The 23,699-nt window shown below is 44.6% G+C and overlaps 1 long non-coding RNA gene and 1 pseudogene across 1 annotated transcript; one reads left to right on the top strand and one right to left on the bottom strand.

Moving 5' to 3' along the window:
* The first annotated feature begins 233 nt into the window (after positions 1-233).
* LOC113936916 lies at positions 234-840 on the top strand (annotated as a pseudogene).
* Positions 841-14,303: 13,463 nt separating this feature from the next.
* LOC113936917 lies at positions 14,304-23,651 on the bottom strand. The gene is made up of 3 exons (XR_003524414.1): positions 22,849-23,651; positions 15,514-16,290; positions 14,304-14,743 (listed from the first exon to the last, which is right to left on the bottom strand). It is a non-coding gene; the product is annotated as an uncharacterized LOC113936917 (long non-coding RNA).
* Between the last annotated feature and the right edge of the window lie 48 nt (positions 23,652-23,699).

The raw sequence follows: 23,699 nt of genomic DNA, 5'->3' as shown, positions 1-23,699 counted from the left end.
TAAATAATAAGTCTGTAAATCTAAGACTGTTCTGAAAATAAAAAATTATTTTAAAATAAAGGGAATAGACGTGTCTCCTCTACCACTCCCAGAGAGAGTTCTGGTGCACCTGTGCCTGGGCTAGAGGTACCTTCCTTCACACCTTGGCCTTTCAATTTTCTCTCTTTACCCCCACCCTCTGCAGTGCTTGAACAGAGGACTTAGTGCTGAGACTGCCTAAACCCATCAGGAAAATGGTGGAAAATTCACTATCATCATTGCCAGAAAGAGTGATTTATGGCTTTGCTCTTGAGCTCCCAGTTTGGCTTTATACGATATCTTGTATGGCCTTTTATTCCTGAATCTTGACTAGATTCCTTAGGCTTAACCTTTTGGCCTCAGAAATATTGGGCACTTGCCTTGCCTGTTTACCTCCCACAGTAATCAACTATGTCCTTTTATTTGGAGTTTACATGATGAGCACCTCTCCACTAACACCATTCCTACAGGCACAGATATAACTATGCTAAAAATCAGCAGCAGAAAAATACCAAGAGGCCATCCCAACATTAAGAGAGATTACTGGGGTGCCTGGGTGGCTCAGTCATTAAGCGTCTGCCTTTGGCTTGGGTTGTGGTCCCGGGGTCCTGGGATTGAGCCCCGCATCAGGCTCCCCGCTCCACGGAGGGGCCTGCTTCTCCCTCTTCCACTCCCCCTGCTTGTGTTCCCTCTCTGGCTGTCTCTCTCTCTGTCAAATAAATAAAATCTTAAAAAAAAAAAGAGAGAGAAAGAGAGATTACTGTTAGTAACATAAACCAAATATTCTTTTTTGCAGCCAAAGAACTTTACACCAAAAACTGAATTGTATGTAGATATACTAACACCAAATATTTATTTGTGATCTTTCATGTAATAATTTTGACTATAATTATTTTGACTACCTTTTATTAATACCCAGTATCAAGATGTTAAAAAAAGTAAGTTGAACTTTTCTTAGATTAAGTTCTATTAATATTGTAAATGTTTTTAAATATTAGTTATTAATGGAAAGAGTAAATAAAATGCTGCCTTACCGAAGAAAAATTAAAAATAAATAAAGAGAATGAACTATTGATACATGTGACAACTTGGGTAGATCCTAAGAGAATTATGCTGAGTTAAAAAAACCAACTCAAAAATTACATTTATGTATTATGTAGCAATTTATATTAAGTTTGGAATAACAAAATTATTGAGAGAGAGAACAGACCAGTGGTTGGCAGGGGCTAGGGATGGAGGAGAGGGAGGGCATGAGTAAAACAGGTAGCAGGAAGGACACCTGTGATAATGAAACAGTTTTGTATCTTGATTGTGGTGGTATCTGTATGAATCTACACATGAGAAAATTGCATAGAACTATACACACACACACACACACACACACATACACAAACACACACAAGGGCATGTACAACTGGTGAATCCTAAATAAGCTTTGCGCATTGTACTAATGTCATTTTCCTGGTTGTGATATGGTGTAGAGTTATACACCACAGGGCGAATCTGAGTAAAAGGTAAATGGAATCTCTCATTACATATTTAAAGGCATTAGCTGCTGCTTTTATTCATTCTTTTTTGAATTGACATATAATTCATATAGCACAAAATTAACCTTTTTGAAGTATACAATTCAATGGGCTTTAGTATATTCACAGTCCAATTTAGTATATTGGTCACATATATGTAACCATTACCACTAATTCTAGAACACTTTCATCACCACAAAAGAAACCCTATCCTCAGGAGCAGTCACTCCCCATTTCCCGCTCCTTTATCCTCTAGAAACTACTAATCTACTTTCTGTCTCTGTGGATTTGCCTATTCTTGAAATTTCACTTTCATGGAATCAATACAATATGTGTTCTTTTGTGTCTGGCCTTGTTCACCTAGCATGTTTTTGAGAATCATCCACATTGTAGCATGTTTGAGTTTTACATTCCTTTCTGTGATTGAATAATATTCCATCATATAGACATACCATATTTTGTTAATTCATTCATTACTTAATGGACATCTAGGTGGTTTTTGCTTTTTGACAATTATGAATAATATTGCTATACACATTTATGTCCAGGCTTTTTTGAACATATGTTTTCAATTTTCTTTTTTTTAATTTCCCTCCCATATCACATCTGCTTCATATCATCTCTCTTCTCTCTCTCTCTCTTTTTAAGATTTTATTTATTTGACAGAGACACAGCGAGAGCAGGAACACAAGCAGGGGGAGTGGGAGAGGGAGAAGCAGGCTTCCCGCTGAGCAGGGAGCCCGATGCGGGGCTCGATTCCAGGAGTCTGGGATCAAGACCTGAGCCAAAGGCAGACACTTAACCAACTGGAGCCACCCAGGCGCCCTTGTTTTCAATTTTCTTGAGTATGTACCTATGAGTGGAATTTTTGGGTCATATGATAACTCTCTTTTAACTTTTTGAAGGACTGACACAGTTTTCCAAGATGCGGCCCCATTTTACATTCCCACCATCAGTGTATGAGAATTCCAATTTCTCCACATCCTCACTAACATGTTATTGTCTGTCTTTTTAATTATAGCTATCCAAGTGGGTATGAAGTGATATCTCATTGTGGTTTTGATTTTCTATTTCTTTTTTTTATATTTTATTTATTTAAGAGAGAGAATGAGATAGAGCATGAGGGGGGGAGGGTCAGAGGGAGAAGCAGACTCCCTGCTCAGCAGGGAGCCCGATACGGGACTCGATCCCGGGACTCTAGGATCATGACCCGAGCCGAAGGCAGTATTTATTTGAAAGAGATAAAGAGATTTAGCATGAGCAGGGGAAAGGATAGAGGGAGAGGGAGAGAGAGAGAATCCCAAGCAGACTCCCTGCTGAGCACAGAGCCCCACTCGGGGCTTGATCCACAATCCAGAGATCAGGATCTGAGCCAAAACCAAGAGGGGGATGCCCAACTGGCTGAGCCACCCAGGCACCCCTGATTTTCTATTTCTTACTGACTCAATTTCAGTGGCTTTTGTCATTCTAGGAATTTATCTACGGTATCTATTGTTGGTATACAATTGTTCTTAATTTTTACTTACAGTCCTTTTCATTTTTGTAAAGTTGATAGTAAGGTCCTCTTTCATTTTTGATTTTAGTAATTTGAGTCTTCTTTCCTTTTATCTTCATCAGTCTAGCTAAAGGTTTATCAGTTTTATTGATTTTTTCAAAGAACCAACTTTTGGTTTTCTTGATTTTCTCGATTGTTTTTCTATTCTCTATTTCATTTATTTCCTCTCTAGTCTTTTTTTCTTTCCTTCCTCTTGCCTTGGATTTAGTTTGCTCTTCTTTTTCTAGTTATTTTAGGTGGGAAGTTAGATTACTGATGTAAAATTTTTTCTTCTTTTTAAATACAGGCATTTCTGGCTTTGTATATTTTTTTCAACTTCATGTGAATCAATTATTACTTCGAAATAAAAAATTTAAGAAAAAAGTATGTACTTCTACTATGCCAAGGGAGCTGTGTGTGATGATGACTTGGCCATTGTACCTATCCTCAAGGAGGTTAGTCTAGTGGAGCAAGGTACCAACAGAATGATCTGGAAGATGAGGAAATGGCTGCCTGCTGCAGAGATGAGAGAAGACACTGGGAGATATGGAGGAGATCCCCATGAAGGTACAATTGAGGGCTTGTATGAATTGAAGACCTATGCTTCTACCATGGGAGTTCCATTCTCAGGCCAGTCCCTGACGAGGTTGCCACTTCTTTCTTCTCAGATCTTCAGGGACCACAGCTGAAGCCATTTGGGACAGGGATGGAAGCTTACTCTGATTAAGACTAATATTCCTAGCTGAGGGCTTTTCTCTGCAGCTCAGAATTCTTAAATATACCCCTGTCTCCTACCAAGTCATTCAAAATGTTCAAAATGTGCCTATTGACTTCCTTTATAAAAGATAGGAAGAATGGTGTTAAAACAGGAAGGGAAGGCTAGAAAATTTGTTGGGGTTACTAATAGCGAAAACATTTCAAAGAATTACTATATACCCTCAATGAACTTCCTCAGCTCTACCAAACATTAACACTTTGCTTTGGGTTTCTAACACTTGTTTAACGTTTATTTTGAAATCTTTTTGATCAGACAACACACATTCTTTTAGTTTTTAAAGAGAAATTGTATAAAGAGGTACACAGGTGAAAAGTCTCGTTCTTGCCTCTCCCCTTCCTTTTTTTCTTTTTTGAAGATCTAATTGACTTTATTAAGTGAATCATGAATTGGGCAGCATCCCATCTAGCAAGTAGAGGAAGCCCATCGCCTCTGCCCTTTCTACCCCATTACGCTCACACCTCACAAACACTCACAGGTGACCATCTGTATTTTTCTTTATGCAGACATAAACAAAATATTTTCATACCTCCTCCTTTTCTCTTTCTTCCTGCCCCCAAAAGCTAGCATCCTATGCATACTGTTCTGGACTTTGCATTTATCACTTAACAATGTAGCTTAGAAAGATTCTAGATCAGAACATAGTAATGCTTTAAAAAAAAAATGGTCTTCAGCCCCCTGCCCTCCAGCATCCCCTCAGACATTGCTCATGCTCCCTCTCTTTCCTGTTTAACCTCAATTGTTTGAATCCCAAATTCCCCAAGCGTAGTTCATTCTCTGTGCTAACAAGCTCAGGGCTTACACAGACCCCAGGCTGTGTGACTGGGGCAAAGCCGCAAACCCCCTGTGCCATCAAGACCACAGGGACACATTCAGGAGTGACAGCAGCAGGGTGATGATTGCCTCAGCATGAGCGACACCCCAAAGAGATCACTCTGGGCCAAGGAGAAAAGATGATCGGGAACTAGGCCTTGTTGCTAAGCAACCCCAGAGGGGATGAAATTAACTCAGTCTGTTTTTCATGTAACTGCATCTCAAATGAAAGCTGAGGCCAGAGTTGATCCCATGCAAAATTAATAATTACCACATGATTCTTTCTTTCAAATGGCTGTTGCCAAAAGACGGGGAACTAAAGGAACCAGTCTACCCCTTTTTTAAAGGGTAAGGGGGGGCAGAAAAAGAGAACAAATACATGCAGATCCCATGTTTTTCCATTTGAGTCTTAGGTAGGAAATCAGGCCTTTCTGTCTTAGACTGCTGTTGAATCTCCCTGGTAGGAAACCTGCTTTAAAAGCAGATGCCAAGTAGACAAGATAATATGCACTGAAGAGCTGAGGGAGAATGTTTTTCCTAGAGGTGAGAGAAAGCTTGGATCATATGAGACCCTTTTATAGAAAATTTAAAATGTACTTTTCCCCATTAGTATGTTCAGGGAGGATAAATTGTCACAAAAATAAAAATCTCCCTCCCACCTACTCTGCTGACCCCAGCACCAATAGCTGAAAGAGGGGCACAGCTTGCTATTCCCAATAACTCTTGCTTTTCAAGGGCTTACCACATTTAAAAGGCAAAAATGACATAGAAAAGTAGCTTCCCCCACCCACCGCCCCCTGCTTCTGCTGCATTAATTTGGGTAAATTAACTGTGCGGTCAGAGAGGAGCGGTGGCCTTCTCACCAACAGAACCTTTGATTATTATTTTGTAGTTGTGCAATAAAGCGTAATTCCAAACAAAGGTTTTTTTAGCCAAAGAAACTAATTTTATCTGAGAAGGAAAGCTTTCTTGCCTGACAGAAGGTGAGACTTTGTCCTGGGCAAGGTAGCGACCAGTGGCCTTCCTCATTTAGCATTTATGCAATGTATTTGCTGGTGTTGAGACAGGAGACTCCCTGTTCCCTTCTGCCACTCCACCATCTTCACTTCATACTAGGCCAATTTGAGCAAACCTCCTCCTCCTCTGTGAAGCGATGAGTATTTGCCAACAGACTGGAGCAGAATGTACTGGTACATGGAGAAAACCAGATAGCAAAATGTACACAATTGATTTTTGGAAACTCTGTCAGTCAGGGTCTCAGCAGGAAACAGATGCTACCTTCAAATCGGATGCTTTGAGGAGCTTTTAATAAAGGGGTTACTTAGAAAGGTTGGTGGAGACACCACAAAGGATGGGTATTACCTGGGGCTGATCACACTGGATGGGGAGTCACTCCCATGCCTAAGCCTGTAGAATGAGAGAACTGGCAGGCAGAGAGATGGGATAGAGAGGGCCACCTTACACAGTGTAGCCGTCAGTGGGGGGAGGGATAGCCCTATATCACTTGCCTTCTTCCCTTTAATTTCTGGGAAGGGCTCCCCATTTGGCTGAACCCCACTGGAAGTCCGAGAACCAAGAAACCCTTGAATATAGAAACTATAGGTCAGCCTCCTGGGGCATGGAACCTCAGGTAGAGAGATCGTAACACACAGAAAACAGAATGCTAAACTTAACTTAATCTGCCTGGCTTCTCTCTGTTCATTCAGCCAGCACTTAACTGATCACCAGCTCTGTGCAGGCACTGAGCTAGGAGACACAGCAGTAAGCAAGGCAGCCCTCATGGAGCTGACAGCCCCTCTGGCCATGTCAGGCCTAGGCAAAACTGCAAACTACATCCAGACTGAACGCTCAGGACCACAAGCCCTCCAACTTGTACCATGGTTATTGCCTGACTCCCCTTATCCTCTTTCCTCTTGGTCAGGAATAAAGATTTTCTCGTTATACTTTAAATAAATACAGAGGGGTGCCTAGCTGGCTCAGTTAGTGGAGCATGCGACTCTTGATCTTGGGGTTGTAAGTTCGAGTCCCATATGGGGTGTAGAGATTACACAAAAATAAAATCTTAACTAACTAACTAAATAAATAAAAATTCAAACAAGCAAAAAAAAAAAAAGATTTTCTTGTTACCATAACTACTGGTAGTGTGTATGAGTCAGTGTGTGTTAGGCATGGGTATTAGAAGGGCACATATACAGAGGAACCCAGAAAAAGGAAGGTAACTGGGCCTGAGGAAAGGCAGAAACAGAGGTAAAGCCAGGTCTCAGGAGCTTCTCTACAGGGCATGGACTTGAAGGACCCAGCTCCTACCCATATGTCTGCCCTCTGCCTCCTCCATTTGCACCCAGATTCTAGCTCTTCTTCCCATAGGTTTGGACCAGCTCATCTTTCTATGCTGGCCCACAGAGGCCACTGCCTAGCCTATGGGGGTGGCCCTTGGGCTAACCACCTGGCCCCAGCCTAATAGTGGCCATTCCTGGACATAGAACAGCTTGGTGTTATCTCTCTGAGCAGAGTGCTCTAGGTGGGGCAGTCTCCCCTGTATGGGAGACACCGGGTATGGCGGAGCCCCTGGCTGACATTCCCAGGGCTCCCCTACTACTAGATGACAAACTCCTAGAGGTCAGGAATCTGGGTCTTACATTGGTTTTCCAGTTTTGGAAAATGGCATTGTTTCTTTTAAGTCAGCCACTCAGTCAGTATTTACTGAGTAGCCTGGGCAAAATAACCCCTAAGTTGCAACTAGCTACCTCAACTACATCTGTTCCTGGGAATCTTAAAGCACAAAGACACCTGACATTTGTTGAGAAGGACTTTGTTGATCCACAGGCAGAGAAGCCAACCCATGCTGGGCTGATAAATAGACAGGCTGGCGAAGTGTGCATCCTGTTGGGGACAATGGCTCCCTTTTTCCTGAAATGCCTCCCAGCTGTGTGTCACCAAGCGAGGGCTGGGCTCAGTTCCTTGTACTAAGAAATCTCTTAGTGTAGCCTGAGAGCAAGTGAGGCACTGCCTTCCTGCTATGGTAACCCTCTTATTCCATTTCAGCAATATGAGCTTATTGACATTGTACAGAGAGACTGACGCCATCAATTCTTCCCAGGACAAAGCTAGCCCTTCTGATGGTGAGCATGGTACTCAATGCTGTGTATCAGAGAGGTTTTCTTCTTGATTGTTTTTGAGGGATAGAATTCCTTCGCCTGATAATTGGAGGTGTGAGCTAGAGTAAAAGCTGCTAGTAGAAATGTTTTTGAGGGGCACCTGGGTGGCTCAGTCGGTTAAGCGTCTGCCTTCAGCTTAGGTCATGATCTCAGGGTCCTGGGATCCAGCCCCTCATCGGGCTCCTTGCTCACGGGAAGCCTGCTTCTCCCTCTCCCTCTGCCCCTTCTCTCACTCATGCTCTCTCTCTCTGTCAAATAAATGAATAAAATCTTAAAAAAGAAAAAAGGAATGTTTCTGTGTTTTCCTGCACTGGCCTAGAACCTTTAAGGCAGAAAACAACTGGTTCCCTTGCAGGGACATTTGGCACTTTCCATGTGGCTTAGCTTTCTAAACTAAATTCACCAGTCCTTGGGAGATTTGCTCATCCAGAGACTCAGCGGGATAACAACTTGAAACAGCAGGATTGACCCTTAGGACAGGGGAAGGTTTTAATTAACTTCATCTGAGAACTTTCCAAGGCCTTTTCAAATGTTTTTAGAATGTTGTGTTCCAAGCTGTAGAGGTTAAAACTTCCTTTTTCTGGTATCTAAAAGTGACCTTTAGAAGCAAAATAAGAACAGCTTTTGGCCCCTGATGCCACCGCACATCAGCCAGGCCTGAACCTGCCACTGAAGAAGAGAAACTGTCTCTAGGTTCTTTTTAGGGCCAGAATGGCATGTTTGAACTTAGACATGAGGACCTGGAGGTCTTCGAGCAGACTGCTTGATTAGCCATCAATGCTCGAGTAGGCTCTGGGTCTTTTCCCAATGCCTGGGACATTGGGGGACAGCCAGTGAATGTAATAGCCAGCTGGGCACTGTTGAATATCTAGAGAAGGGAAATGGTGACCCTTGGGTACCATGAGGCCTGGTCTTCCTGACATCTTAGAGCAGAGATTACCTGTTGGGACTAATGGATCTAAAAAAGTCAAGGGAAAGGGCATGAGAACTTCTTTTTCACCCGAAAGGATGTGCTGCATCTTTTCTTTACTTTTTTTTTTCTAAAGATTTATTTATTTGACAGAAAGAGAGAGCAGGGGGAGCAGGCAGAGGGAGAGGGAGAAGCAGGCTCCCCGCTGAGCAGGGAGCCCGACGTGGGGCTCCATCCCAGGACCCTGAGATCATGACCTGAGCTGAAGGCAGACACATACTGAGCCACCCAGGTGCCCCAATGCTATATCTTTTCAAGAACGGACATCTCATTTTTTTTTTTTTTATAAGATTTATAAGAGAGAGGGAATACAAGCAGGGGGAGCGGGAGAGGGAGAAGCAGGCTTCCCGCCAAGCAGGGAGCCCGATGCGGGGCTCGATTCCAGGACCCTGGGATCATGACCTGAGCCAAAGGCAGATGCTTAACAACTGAGCCACCCAGGCGCCCCAATGCTGCATCTTTTCAAGAATGGACATTTCATTCTTTCATTCAGGAAGGCTGACTGAGTCTTTTCTACCCAGGCACCATGCTGGGTATTAGATGATAGAGTAGGAAACAGTCACACATTTTTTTTTTAAAGATTTTATTTATTTGTCAGAGAAAAAGAGAGCACAAGCAGGGGGAGCTGCAGGTAGAGGGAGAAGCAGGCTCCCCACTGAGCAGGAAGGCTGATGCGGGACTCAATCCCAGGACTCAGATCAGGACCTGAGCCCAAGGCAGACGCTTAACTGATTGAGCCACCCAGGCACCCCTGCGACTGAGGTTCTATGTTTATATCAAATAGCACTGGACTGGGACCCTGAGCTCTCAGTTTGACTCCAGGTTTTGTCAGTAACTAACTGTTCCCTTAAAAGAGTCTCTCAGACTCTGTTTATTATATCATTTGTGAAATAATTGTTGATTCGATTATCTCTAAGTTTCTATAAATTGCCCTGACCCATAGTTGAAGAATAAATATTTACTTGGTTAATCTATTTTCTCTCTCCACCATGGTTCTTACACTTTCCACCTTAAAGACCTACCCATTTTACTGTTTCTCATTACCCAGCCCTCCTATTCCTCCCTGTAGAAAGAAGTGAAATGTTCCCTTTTCCAGTTGTTCATGTTGGTGAGCGAACTTGCCATCTCACTTCTTAGTGGTTTTTCGTGCTCTTTCTCTGTGCTCGGTCTGTTGTCTTCCCAGGCTTTTATCTGAAGTGAGGCCTCACAAAAGCAGGTTTGCCTCTCCGATCTATGGCTTTTACTGACATAATTAATTAACAAGTTTTTATCGGGCACCTACAATGAACAAAGCACAGCTCAGTGCTGTTCAAAAGAGAATATAGGTTTAAGACATGTTCTCAGCCTTCTAGAAGACAAGATCTCTGAGGTTGCAAATGCCTTAGCTGGCTTCCGGTCCACCGCCGACCTCCGCACCAGGGCCGATAACCACCCTGCCATGCTGGGCCCTTTCTCCCCTGGGCCGCTGCGTCTCTACACCTCGTTTTCCTCCTCCCCGTCTCACTTCTTCTTGACTTCCTTCTGCTGGATCCTCCCTTGGGCCCATTCCCTACATCTGGTTCCCAGGGGCTCTGTCCTGGGCCCTCTTCTCTTCTCAGTCTCTTCATTCCCTGGACCATCTCTGCCATTCCCATGACTTCAGTTACCATCTATATGCTGATAATTCCCCCAGAATATGTCTTATCATTCATATTAATGTGTCTGCAGCAGCACCTACGATCAAACACATTAACTTATGGGTAGTGAAACAGAATAAATAAAAACTAGAACCACCCTCTCATCAGTTCTCGTCAGATTTTGTTGCCAGTTTAGTTTTAGTGCCATCTCGTTTTCCAGGGCTGTGTGGATTTTGGGTTTGCACAGGATTATGGACCTATATGAGGAGGGGCGGCCTTTGTCACTCCAGAGAGGGAAAAAGGATAAAGAAAAGAGAACTGTTTTGTATTCCCCCTTCCACAGAACAATGAGTATCCACAAGAGGTCTCCACTGCTAGAATGAGGAGTAAGTACAAACTTGCTTTTTCTTGTTAAAATAATAACAAAATAATAAAGTTCTATCACATCTTGGCTCCCCACTACACTGGTGAAGCGCCTCACTTTACTTAGAATTCCTCACTTAGCAGAAACGCTTAGGGTTTCTGTAACACATAGTGTCTGTACTTCCTGCCCTTATATACAACACTCACACTTATGGCTTTAATTCTTGGGTATTTAATTAGGTACATAACAATGAACAAAGTAAATTTCCCAGCTCCTTTCAGTGATGACTATTTTCATACCCTAGCATAACATTTCCTATGAGCTGGCCCTATAGCCAGATAGGTAATAGAGTTAGAGAATGTTCAAGAAGCTAGGGTTGGGGGATGGTGGGACAGAGCCGCACCGGGAGGCCGAATAATACGTTATTTTAGTATTTTCAGGGAGACAGAGAAAAAATTAATGCAACTATCTATACCCCCCCCACCTCTTTTTGTTTTGCAAAGCCTTTCTTTGTCCAAGACTCAATTTTGGATTAGACCCTTGTTGACTATGTCTGTTTAAGTCCTAGATAAAGGCTTATTTGTTTGACCCATCATATCCATAATTGCTCTAACTGCTCGTTTGGATTTTCTTATTGTGTAGACTACACTAGGAAGCTTGGCAGGAAGCACACGGTGGAAACGTGAAACTGAACAGCTTAATGTGTGTAATTTGGGAAGTTCAGCAGATGCTAGGGCTTAGCAGGCTCTCGGCTTGTTCAAGACTAAGCCGGTGGATTTTCATTCTTATGGGCATCATGCCCCTTAAGTCTGAAGGCTTAGGTCCCACCCAAAATCAGTCCACACATCCACCTCCCAGCTGTCCTACTCTTGAAACTAGGCTGGTAGCTGACAAAGGCTCTTCTATCACCCCTTCCAAAGGAACTGGAAGGGTAGTGAGATCACTGGGTTCCAGAGATGGTCCTGGTAAAGGCCGATATACACTGTTTTCTCTGGACATGAGTGTGGACTCCTAGCTGGTCTCTAGGAGACGTGTGGGACCACAAATGCAACATCCATCCCCCCTATAGTGGATGACATGTTGTACCCCCCAGATCTCCCTCCAAGACTGAAGCACTTGTTTCCCCATCTACTGGGAGGGGAGTTGACAGCAGCCACTGGCAGCTGAGTCCCTTTCTGAGACTTCTCTGCCAAAAAGAGCCACTTTGCCCGTGGCCATGTTCCCCTTCCCAAGGGCAGCTCACATCTAATAGCTGCTTGATGCGGGAGTAAAGGCCCAGCTCTGTCACCCCAATTTGGGACAACTCTGAGATATCCCAGAACCAGAGCTCCCTGAAAAATCACATAGGCTTCTTTTCTCTTTTCTTTTCCTCTCCTCTCCTCTCCTCTCTCCTTCCTTTCCCTTCCTTTCCATGCCTTTCTTTTTCTTTTTTAAAGTAGGCTCCATGCCCAACATGGGGCCCAAACTTACAACCCCTAGATCTATAGTCATATGTCCCACTGACTGAGCCAGCCAGGTATCCCCTTTCTGAAAGGTTTGTCAAGATTCTTCCAGAAAGTTTCCTGGTGACCCAAACTCTTTTTTTCTGATTTCTATAATGATCATTAATTTGATTTTGGCTGATCAATTAAACTTGGCTTCCCTTTTCTATAGTTCCATAGCACAAAGTTTCTAGAGTTAATGAAATCCAAAAATGTCTCTGTGCAGCTGGGGGTGGAGTGAGGGTGACTCCTAAAGGGTGCTGCCCCGGGACAACCATGTCCTAGAACAGCTTTAGATGAGAAGTGAAGGAAATGGAATGAAAAGGATTTCAATTTGCAGAGAAACAAGGGCTTAAACCTAATGTGTGGCTCAGAAGAGGATACTAATTTTTAGAAAAATGCATCCTCTCCTATCTGCAGTTGATTTTGACATGTCAGTTTGTAGCTGTCCCATGGTAGTGGGTGGGAGCCCCTTCTTTCTCCCACTTGCCTGTACTTCCCTCCATCTACACACTGTTGCCTTTTTTTTTTTTTGCTAGTTGAGGTCTAATTTATAAACAGTAAAATGCACAAATTCAAAGTATACAGTGTATAGAATTCCTTTGGCTGATAATTGGCAGTATGAGCTAGAGTAAAAGCTGCTAGCAGAAATGTTTTTGAGGTGTGCCTGGGTGGCTCAGTTGGTTAAGTGACTGTCTTCGGCTCAGGTCATGATCCTGGGTCTTGGGGTCGAGTCCCATACTGGGCTCCCCGCTCAGCGGGAAGTCTGCTTCTCCCTCTGACCTTCCCCCTTCTTGTGTTCTCTCTCAAATAAATAAAAATCTTTAAAAAAAAAGTGTACAGTGTGGTAAATTTTGACAATGGTGTGCTCCCACTTAGCCATCATTCCAATCAACAGACGAAACATTTCTCTCATCTCAGAAAGTTTCCTTACACCTCTTTTCATTTAATTCTCTTCTTATCCTTGGGGCAACTGGTGTTCTGATTTCTATCACTATAGGTTAGTTTTTACCTGTTCTTGTACTTCATGTATATTCTTTTGTGTATGGCTTCTTTCACTCAACATGTTTTGAGATTTATCCACCTTGTTACTTGTATCCTGCTTCCCTTTTAAGACTATCCATGGGCGTGCTGGTTTTTTGCCTTAAGCATCTTTGCCTCAAGCATTTCCTCCATATGAGTTACTGGCTGTGAGACAATTTTGACATAAGATAAAATGGCAAAAAATAAAAGAGGGACATTCATTAAAAAGAACATAATGAAACTTGGAAAATGAATAGATTTAAAGACTTTATTGCAAAATATGAAATACTTGAATACCTTCAAAATGTATGTTGATTCATGGTAATACTGCACCAATAACTGATTTTATTTTGTAGATTGTACCTAAGTAGTTGTCTTCAAAGTCTTTCATTCAGAGTATTATACTTTTTTTTTTTCTTGTTGATTTGTTTCCCTGTTTGGCATCATGCTTTTTCTTTTTTTGCTAAAATTTCTTCCTTCATTAAGAGAGGCATCAGATTCCAAAAACTAGGATGCATATCTATAACTGGGCTTCGTATTATGTTGTGAAAGCCTTCTATACTGCTGTTTGTTCTTGGCATATTGTCACTTGTCCATTGATAGATGTTCCAGAATTCTAGGGAAATGTGGGTTCAAAATTCTATGCCACCATATAGACCATTATGAGAGCTAAGATTTACATCATATAAAAATGCGAGGTCTGCCTGGAGAAATGAAACCAAACTGTCAACCAGTTACTTCTTTTTTTTTAAGATCTTAAAAAAGATTTTATTTATTTATTTGAGAGAGAGAGAGAAAGAGGAGAGGGGCAGAGAGGGAGAGGGACAAGCAGACTCCCCACTGAGCACGACCCCGAGATCATGACCTGAGCTGAAACCAGGAGTCAGCCACTTAACCGACTGAGCCACCCAGGTGCTCCTAAGATTTTATTTTTTTAAGTCATCTATACACCCAACATGGGGCTCCAACTTACAACACTGAGATCAAGAGTCGCATGCCCTGCCAAATGAGCCAGCCAAGTACTCCTACTTTTTAATCTTTAATGGCAAAATTGCCTTACTGCTACTTAGTTATTTGACAAAAATGTTCACAGCAAAGATGACTACAGCAAAGACGCTTACAGTGAAAGTAACTAGAACCATCTGTGGGGTCCATTGTTTTCTGATTTCTCTCTGCTTAAGGGAAAGGCCCTGCCCCTCCTGGTGATGGTTTTGCTATGACACATCTTGCCAAGTGAGTTTCATCAGTCACTGGGTCCTAAAAGACCAATCAGGTGGCTCCTCCCAGGTATAGCCAATTGATCTTCCTGTTCTCGATGGTGATGATGATTAATGATATCCAAACACTTTGTAATAAAGAGAGAGTAGCAATTCCTCTTGTGGGCTCCCAGGACAAATGTTGATAATCCCTAGGATTCTATGCCAAGATACCACCTGTACTTCATCCTGATGAGGACTTGGTTCCACTGTCAAAGCCAAAGATGAAACAAACTTATTAAGCACCAGGAATCTATAGGCACTTGGTCATGCATGACCTTATTTCCCCTTCTTGGGAACTCTTCAAGATAGATTTTACTATACCCATGAGGACACACAGAGTGGGATTTGAACTTGGGTTTGTAGATTTCCATACCATGATTTTTCGCCACCAGCAGCCAAGACTTAGGCTCCGGTATCCATCTGAGGTGGCACATGCCTCACCACTATACCCATACCTGGATGGCTGCACAACTGGGGAGGACTTGGAGTTTAGCATACTTACTTTCTCAATAAGAGCCAACTGGAATTGGCAGATAAGTCTTCATTTTTCAGAAATGTTCTCTGTTCTTCTTAGCCGGGCAGCTTTGACCTTTGGTAAAGGTCAGCAGATCTTTGTTATGCGCCCTGCAAATCCCTGTTTTGTAACAGTTCTGTTTACAACTGAGACGGTTTCCAGACCTGGGGTAGCCGGCAGGATGATGCCAGCAATGAGGCATTAGGTTCTCTAATAGGCTTATGCCCTGATAATCATATTAATGGCACTGTCTCATGCTTGATGCTGCAATATGGGCCTCTCCTCTTGAATGTAATTTTGCAGTTTGATAATAATTACAAGTATGATTTTGCATTTCTCTTTAATAAGAGTTCCATTCCCCAAACAATATTACGACCCTAGTAGAGACGGCTGTTTGTGCCCCTTCAAATTACTGACCTTATACACCATCACAACGTCATACACAGGCTGGACTTTACTCACCTGGGAATTCTGAATTCTTCTAGCCTCAGGAGTCTGTGGGAGATGGAGCAAATCCCCTGGGAATCATAACATTGGTTTCTGGTATCTGCATCTGATAATGAGGTTTTCTGTCTTTCTGCTGTTGCAAAGTCAAAGTAATCTTGGGATAAAGGGCCTGCTTTAGAAGCCAGGTGATTTTTAAACTGTGACTTAATTGACCAACATTCAAGAGATTATCTTTAGTATCAGGTGTTTGGCCTCCCAAGATCTACTTTTCAGACCTCCTTTTTCTCATTTGCAAGTTCCAAGGGATTTGGACTGGAGTTCCAAGAATTCCAGTGCCCAGATTCCACACTTTCCATCAGTAATTAATATTTTAGCCATTGATAGAGGTGGCTGTGGTTTTTATGGCCCCAACTGGGACTGATTAACAGACTCGCAAAACACTGCTGTCCTTCTGGAGCAACCTAAGTCCACAGCATATACAAGATTTAGGGATTTCTGCTGCCGCTGCGGCTGCCTGTGTCCGCTTGCCCCTGAAGCATGATGGGAACTTTCCCAGGTCTGCTGGGAAGGAGGAGGGAACTACAGGGCGTGGGCACCAACCAGGCCATGGGGCAAGCTACCAAGGAAGAAGGCCATCGTTCTGAACCACGTCCGGTGGGCTGCAGGAGTTGTCTGGCTCCCGTGGCTCCAGTACAACCAAGGAGGCCGAAGGGAGCTCTGGGCTTGCAGCTCTCGGGCTCTAGGGTGGCAGCTCCGTGGGGTGGTATCCGAATGGTGGGCTTATCGATGCTCCTGGACAATGAAACAGAGGCAGTAAAGAGCAAAGGAGGCAGGTGTGGGAGCTGGTGCGGGCTTTGGTTTGGTGGACGTGCAGGTCCCCTAGGCTGGCTGGGTACAGTGAGGCAAATGGCAGCAAGAGGGGCAGCCGGGATTGCTTCTTCCAAAACCTGCAGTCTGGCCGGGCAAAAATACTGCACGTGTGCAGGCACCAAAGACGGTCCAGGAAACTTGCTGAAGATCAACCTCTGTTTCTTCACCAGGCACACAGGTGACCCAAACATGAGAGACCCAGGACAAAGCCCAGAAGATTAGCCGTGTAGCCCAGGCTGCCCAACCACCTGGGGGGAGCACCAGACTATGACTGAGAAGATGCATGGCCACTGGGGTGACAACAGGTTGGGCAGCAGGGGTGCCAAAAGAGCATCTGTGACCTAGAAGCTTTTTGTGGACCCATGTCAGACTGTCCCATTGACAGTCTTTGTAGCCACAAAGGAACGGGCACTTGCCAATAGTCTTCTCAGCTTCAGTGAGCAGTCTGGGTGCCTTTCACCCCACCTTCTCCAGGAAGCCTCCCAGACTTTCCCAAGTCTGGCTAATTGTTCTCTTTTCTGATCTCAGAGCTCTTACTGTCTGCACCTTACAATTTAGCACTTAATCAGACACAGCTGTGCATTCCTCTCTAATTGTTTCGGGTGTGTTTGTCCCGTCTCTGGGCAAGATTACCGCTTCCTTTAGAGCAAAGGCTCTCGATCTTTTTGGGAGGGCTCCTGGGGGACATACGGATGTATGTGAGGGCATTCTGGACAAAGGAAATCACTCACATTCCTACAGTGATTTATAGTTTAGAAAGTGCTTTTTTTTTTTAAACTAATCTCTACACCCAACATGGGGCTCAAGCTCACAACCCTAAGATCAAGAGTCACATGCTCCACCAACTGAGCCGCCAGGTGCCCCTAGAAAGTGCTTTTACTTAAGTTATCTTCTCTACTCCTTATAGTTGTCCTGAGAAGTGTGTGTGTTTTCGCATCTACAGACAATGAAACTGAGACAGAAGAGGTCAACAACCTGCCTGAGGAAGAGACAAAGTGAGTAGCAGAGGTGAGATAAGCCTGGGATTCCTGACTCGTGGCCAAGAGTCCCATAGGAGCTCATGTGTTGACAGCGAAGTCCCTAGTGGAGAAGAGGGGGAAGGAGAAGGGAGGCCCTTTCCCTGATGGAAATCTTGGGGTGAAACAAGTGAGGGGGATGTGGCCCTGCTTTACAGAGCTACCAGGTCAGGCTTCACTGAGACCACTCATTTCTCTTTCCGTTATCATTCTCTCATGGGTCCTCTGTCCACCATCAGGCACAATCCTCTGCTTCTCCCAGCATTTGACCTCCACCTCTACTCACTCCCACCCTCCAAATCTTTTTTTTTTTTAAGATCGTTTTTTAAGATTTTATTTATTTATCTGACAGAGAGAGACACAGCCAGAGAAGGTACACAAGCAGGGGGAGTGGGAGAGGGAGAAGCAGGCCTCCTGCGGAGCAGGGAGCCTGATGTGGGGCTCGATCCCAGGACCCTGGGACCATGACCTGAGCCGAAGGCAGACGCTTAACAGCTGAGCCACTCAGGCGCCCCCTCCAAATCTTTTTATGTAATCCTCTGGGACTGCAGACTTCAACAAGCAAACTGAATTGAAGGTTGCTCCATCCATCCATCCATCCATCCATCCATCCATCTATCCTTAAGCTCTACTCAGAATGAAATCTCCACCTTCTTTGCTTCCCTGAAGCTCTAGGAGATGAAGGTGCTCATTTTTTCAATCACTGTGTCTCCCAGGGCCCAGAGATGGGGTTAGTACTCTCTCTCATCATTTCTCCTCCACCTCTTGCAAACACTCTTGTTCTTCCACTCTTGAGGAGACCGCTGCCTAGCCACATTCCCTCTTCCTTTCTGGTGGTTCCCATCTTCTGACCTCCTGGTCATTCCCTCTTCCTCACTTTAAGACTTCAGCTCCCAGCTCCATGACCTTCATACCATGACCTTGACTTCAATTCCTGCCCATATCTTCCTGGGTGGCTTCACTGCCCACACAGATGACCTCTCCAATACCCTGCCTCTCATTCCCTTGGCCTCATGTTCTCCAGTGACTTTCTCTTCTACTCTCTCCTATCATATCCTGGCTTTGTCATTAAACCTCTCCACCTCCTGAACCACTAACTTAAGCATCCAGATTGCTGACCCAAGTCTTCCAACATGACTAAACATTTGATAACTCCAGCCCATTGATTTCTGTCCTTTCTCTCTTATCATTCATCATGTCAACCTCACTTTTGCCTTGGCAAAAGAAATTTGCTCCCCTACCCTAGGAATTCCCTCACCTGAGCCTGCATCAGAGCAGACACCTGAGCTCTGCTGGAGGAAATCACATAGGAGGGCCAAAGGGTACCTTATAAGTTCACACTACCAACCTCAAGTGGGTTGTCATACTGCCTTATCATCTGGCCATTTCAACCTTCCCACTTTTTTTTTTTTTTAAGATTTTATTTATTTGACAGAGAGAGACAGCAAGAGAGGGAACACAAGCAGGAGGAGTGCAAAAGGGAGAAGCAGCCTTCTTTTTTTTTTTTTAATTAAAAACATACATAACAATTTAAGTACAAGGATGTTCATCACCAAACTTTTTTAACATAAAAATAAATAAATAAAATAAAGCTCCCCAAACACTAAAAGCAAGCAATTGAACTAATAAACTATGGCACAGTCATTATATGAGGAATTCTATGCAGCAATTGGAAATTATTTGTGTGACAATATTCAGGCACACAAACATGATCATGTGTTGACAAAGTACATGTTCTTGAAAGCAGGTTGTAAAACTTTATGACTATTGGCATTATAGGTAGTTTTTAATTCTTTCTGATTCTTAGCATTTTATCAGTTTTCTGTAGTGAATATCTGCCGTTTTGTAAAAAGGAAAACAATTGAATAGTTACTTATAACATCATAATAAATATTTCAGCCTCAAGTCTCTTTCAATTGTAATAGTAACAGGACCAGTATACAAGAATGCAAAAGATAGACAAGAAGTCCTAAGGGAGAAGCAGGCCTCCCGCCGAGCAGGGAGCCCGATGCGGGGCTCGATCCCAGGACCCTGGGACCATGACTTGAGCTGAAGGCAGACGCTTAACGACTGAGCCACCCAGGTGCCCCTCAACCTTCCCACTTTCTGCAAGGACTCTGTCACACCTTCTCCACTCTCTTCAAATCTGTCAGCTCTCCCTGCCCCATCCCCAGCCTCCTGTATGTCACAGAGCAAGAGAAAGTCATCCTGTGGAAGGATTCAATGTCCCACACCAAACCTGCCTGATTCAGTCCTCCTCCAACTTCCTCCCTCCTGTTATAATAGAGGAGGTAGCCTCCTGCATGAGTTTAGACTTTCCACCCATACTCTGGTTCTGGTCCTCTCCCACCATCACAGGGACCTTTATTGTCCATTGTCCTCTCACTGCTATACCTGCATCTTCCTCTTCTCTATAGGATTCTCCCCATCTGCATTTAAACACACTCAAGTTACTCTATCCTAAACCCAATGCTGATAGAACATTCCTCTCCGGCTGTTTCTCTCTCTAACCCTTCAAAACTTTCTGTCTGCATGAAGTACTGTTCTTCATTTCTTCACCGCTCACTCACTCCTCAATCCACTCCAGTCTATCTCTTTGCCCTTCACTATACCAGTCACTGCTCTGTGAAACTCCCAAATGACACTAAGGTCAGTCAATCCAGGGGATGTTATTTAGTGCTCATCTCCCTTGGGTCTCTCAGCCATTTTGAGTGCTGTTGACTACTGCCTCCTTATAACATGTTCTTTCCCTGGGAAATCCCTCCCTCCCCAAGCTCCTAGTTTTCTTCCTGCCCCTCTCGCAGCTCCTCTGCTTCATCTGCAGATAGTCTGCCTCTGTTCAGCCTTTAGGTTAAGTCCTAGGCCCTCTTCCAGTTGAGCTCTATACTCTCCGAGGAGACCACCTTATTCTCCTGGCTTTATTACCACCTCTACTTACAATTCAGTTTCAGCCCCTCTTCAGAGAACCGGACCGTACAACCAATGACCTACTCAACATCTCCACTTGGACACCTCACAGGCACCTCAGACCCACCTTGACCAAATGTGAACCTTGGGAAGATTTACTCGATTCTCTTCCCTGAGGGTCCCCCAACTGATAAAATGGCATCACTGTCCATCTGGTTGAAGAAGCAGGGAACTGGGAGTTTTCCTTGATTCCTCCCTAGTTAAGCAATCACCAAGTCCTGTTGGTATTCTCTCTGTTTGCTTTACCACTTACACATCCCTTTTTTTTTTAAGATTTTATTTATTTATTTGACAGAGAGAGAGACAGTGAGAGAGGGAATACAAATAAGGGGAGTGGGGGAGGGAGAAGCAGGCTCCCCGCTGAGCAAGGAGCCCAACGCGGGGCTCGATCCCAGGACCCTGGGACCATGACCTGAGCCTAAGGCAGACGCTTAACGACTGAGCCAGCCAGGCGCCCCAACCCTTTCATTTATATTTTGGCAACAGCCTCCTAACTCTCCCTCAACCCCCTTTCCTCCTCTTCCCTATTCCTTCTTCACATTTGGTCAGAGTGATCTTACTGAAAATGGTATTCTAGGCCCTGCAAAACATAGCCCCTGCCTACCTCTCCAACTTCTCCCTCAACCACATCCCTTATATTATAAACCAGCCAGGAAGTCCGTTCCACTTTCCTCTCTGCCTGAGTAAATCCTGCTCACCCTTCAGAGCTCAACTCAAATGTCACCTCCTCTTGGACTCCCCCAAATAGTCCCACCACCTTGTACTTCTGCAATTGTCATTATATAATTGACAGTGCATTGACCTGTGAAGCTGTCTCTCCCAGCGGAACTGTGAGCTCTAAGAGGGAAGAGTTTGTCTATCATGTTCACCACTCCAGTGTCTCCACATATTTGTTAAATAAATAAATAATACATCTTTACCTACTGATGATGGACCCAGGTCCCCACGCAAGAGTAAAGACTACAGCCAAGTGGGTGCAGAACGGTACTTCATGCAGACAGAAAGTTTTGAAGGGTCAGAGAGAGAACCGGCCAGAGAGGAATGTTCTATCAGCATTGGGTTTAGGATAGAGTAACTTGAGTGTGTTTAAATGCAGATGGGGAGAATCCTATAGAGAAGAGGAAGATGCAGGTATAGCAGTGAGAGGACAATGGACAATAAAGGTCCCTGTGATGGTGGGAGAGGACCAGAACCAGAGTATGGGTGGAAAGTCTAACCTCATGCAGGAGGCTACCTCCTCTATTGTAACAGGAGGGAGGAAGTTGGAGGAGGACTGAATCAGGCAGGTTTGGTGTAATTTCCCCAAAGGTACAGTGTTAACTGTTATAAATACACTCCCAGCTGCATTAATTAATGGCAGGATGGAGAAAATGCCCTTATTTTTTAAATTTCAGGGCCTGGGCAGCTACAAAGGACAAAAGCTTAATTTCCTCATTGGATCCCAACTTACGCTGTAGCAGTTCTTTTACTAAAAACTCCTTGGCAGGCAGTCCCTGAAAGTATGTCTGTGGCTACTGGATGCCCATTTAAAGGGAAGACACACGCGCATAGAACCAGTATGTCAGTCTGAGGGCACAGAAAAATCTTCAGATGTCAGTCTTGTCCCACCACAGCATTTAATCAGAACAGCAGCCTAGAGATATTTTTTATTTAAACCAAGGAACATGGACTCAGGAATAATTATTTTGATGCAGAATGAAAGCATAGGCTTTGTTTATTAATTTATACTTTCTCTAGAGTTCTTGAAGAATTTCTAATTTCCGTATTTCTTAAAAATGTTTTATTAGCTTTCTAAATTGACAGTTAATATAACCAGAAAAATACAAAATGCAGAGTCAGTATAAGGGTATAAAATTTATCTCCCTCCTTCCCACACTCCAGTCCCACACTTGGGGTAACGGTGGTTAGCAGTCGGTGTGCATCCTTTCTGTTTTTCTATGAACATACCAAATCCAACTTGTTTCTTTGACTTTTATGTTTCTGTCTTAGGAGAATCATGTGATCAACATAAAAGCAAAAAGGTCTGAAGGCTGAAAATCAAAACTTTCCCAGATCTGACTCTGAATTCCTGTTTCTAAAAGAGTGCACCCACGTGGCTCAGTGCTTCCAGCAGCAAAGTGGTCTTTTGCTCGGAGCTTGGATAAGAGTAAGGGGCCCACAGTCGAGAGAGCTGAACTCCTAGGTGCCCGAAATTCCTACATTTGCATTTCCTTCCCCTTCGGCTAATTCCGCCTCAGAAAGCCTTCTGAAAAATCCAAATATTTGAGGGTGGAGTGTCCTTAATTGCTCGCTCTGGTTGTGTAAAGGGGATCTCTTTCTTCCTTAAGAGATAAGGACCAAGCGAGGGAGGTGCTTTCTGATGGGCTCGGCCAGGCTTGCCTCCCCACGGAGCACGCGCGTGACGAGCTGGCTGCTCCGGGCCTTTCAGACCTGCGCAACCTCCCCATCCGGTTGCGCTAGGCTTACCTGGGGCCCCCAAAGTTGGGCTGGGACTCACCTTAGAATGCAGTGCTCCGGCGAGCCAGCGGGGGCGCTGGGCTAAGAGGGTGCGTCTGTGGTTCCAGGTGTTTCGGCCGGTGGGTGTCCTCACCCAGTAGTGGGGAGCCGAAGGTGTGGGTCAAGAGTTCAGCCCTTCAGGCTGCTCCTAGGTGTCCGCCCTGCGTCTTTGGGCGCCGGGTTGGAGGCGCAGCGTCTGGACACCTTGCCTTTATGGCTTCCAAGACGCGCGTGGAACCTCCAGGAAATTCTCTGCAAGACACCAAAAGGAGAACTAAAACTTCTCCCTCACCAGTTCCTGGGAGGTTTCATAATTTTGAAGATCGGGTGGCAGTGCCAAGTAGGGCATCATTTAGGCCTTGGGCTCTAGGGCGTTATTTGGGGATCTAAGAGGTGGCGGCAAGTAATGGGTGGGCAGAGAGCAACGGTCAAGTCCCACTTTGGCCCTGGTTCCCCCTTGCCCAGTGGAACTCCGGGTTTTGCAGGGGCGCAAGCACCCAAACACTAGAACGCTGGCCGTGGTCCGGTCTAGGCCCAGTCACAAACTGGTTCTGGCCAGAAAAGGTCACTGGAGTCCTACCCAGGCTATGTGCTTAGTCCCCCAACATTAGGCGCCCCGCAAGAGGGGCGACCTGCTGTTGGAGACATTTAGGTTAGACCCGGGTTGGAATAAGGTCGAACTGTCCTGTAGTTCCGAGGGGGTCTACTTCCTGGGGGCCCCTTTCCTCCAGTTTAACCCTTTACTTTCCACATGTGGACCTGGGGGCCCCGGAGGGTCTCTGGAAGCTAGGAGGAGCACCAGCCTGGGCGAATCTTGGGCGCCAACTGGCAGGCAGGCTGGAGCTCGGCCTT

Source organism: Zalophus californianus, chromosome 8 (assembly GCF_009762305.2).
Source record: "Zalophus californianus isolate mZalCal1 chromosome 8, mZalCal1.pri.v2, whole genome shotgun sequence".
NCBI classification, from domain to species: domain Eukaryota; kingdom Metazoa; phylum Chordata; class Mammalia; order Carnivora; family Otariidae; genus Zalophus; species Zalophus californianus.
This window is presented reverse-complemented; position numbering and strand designations above follow the sequence as displayed.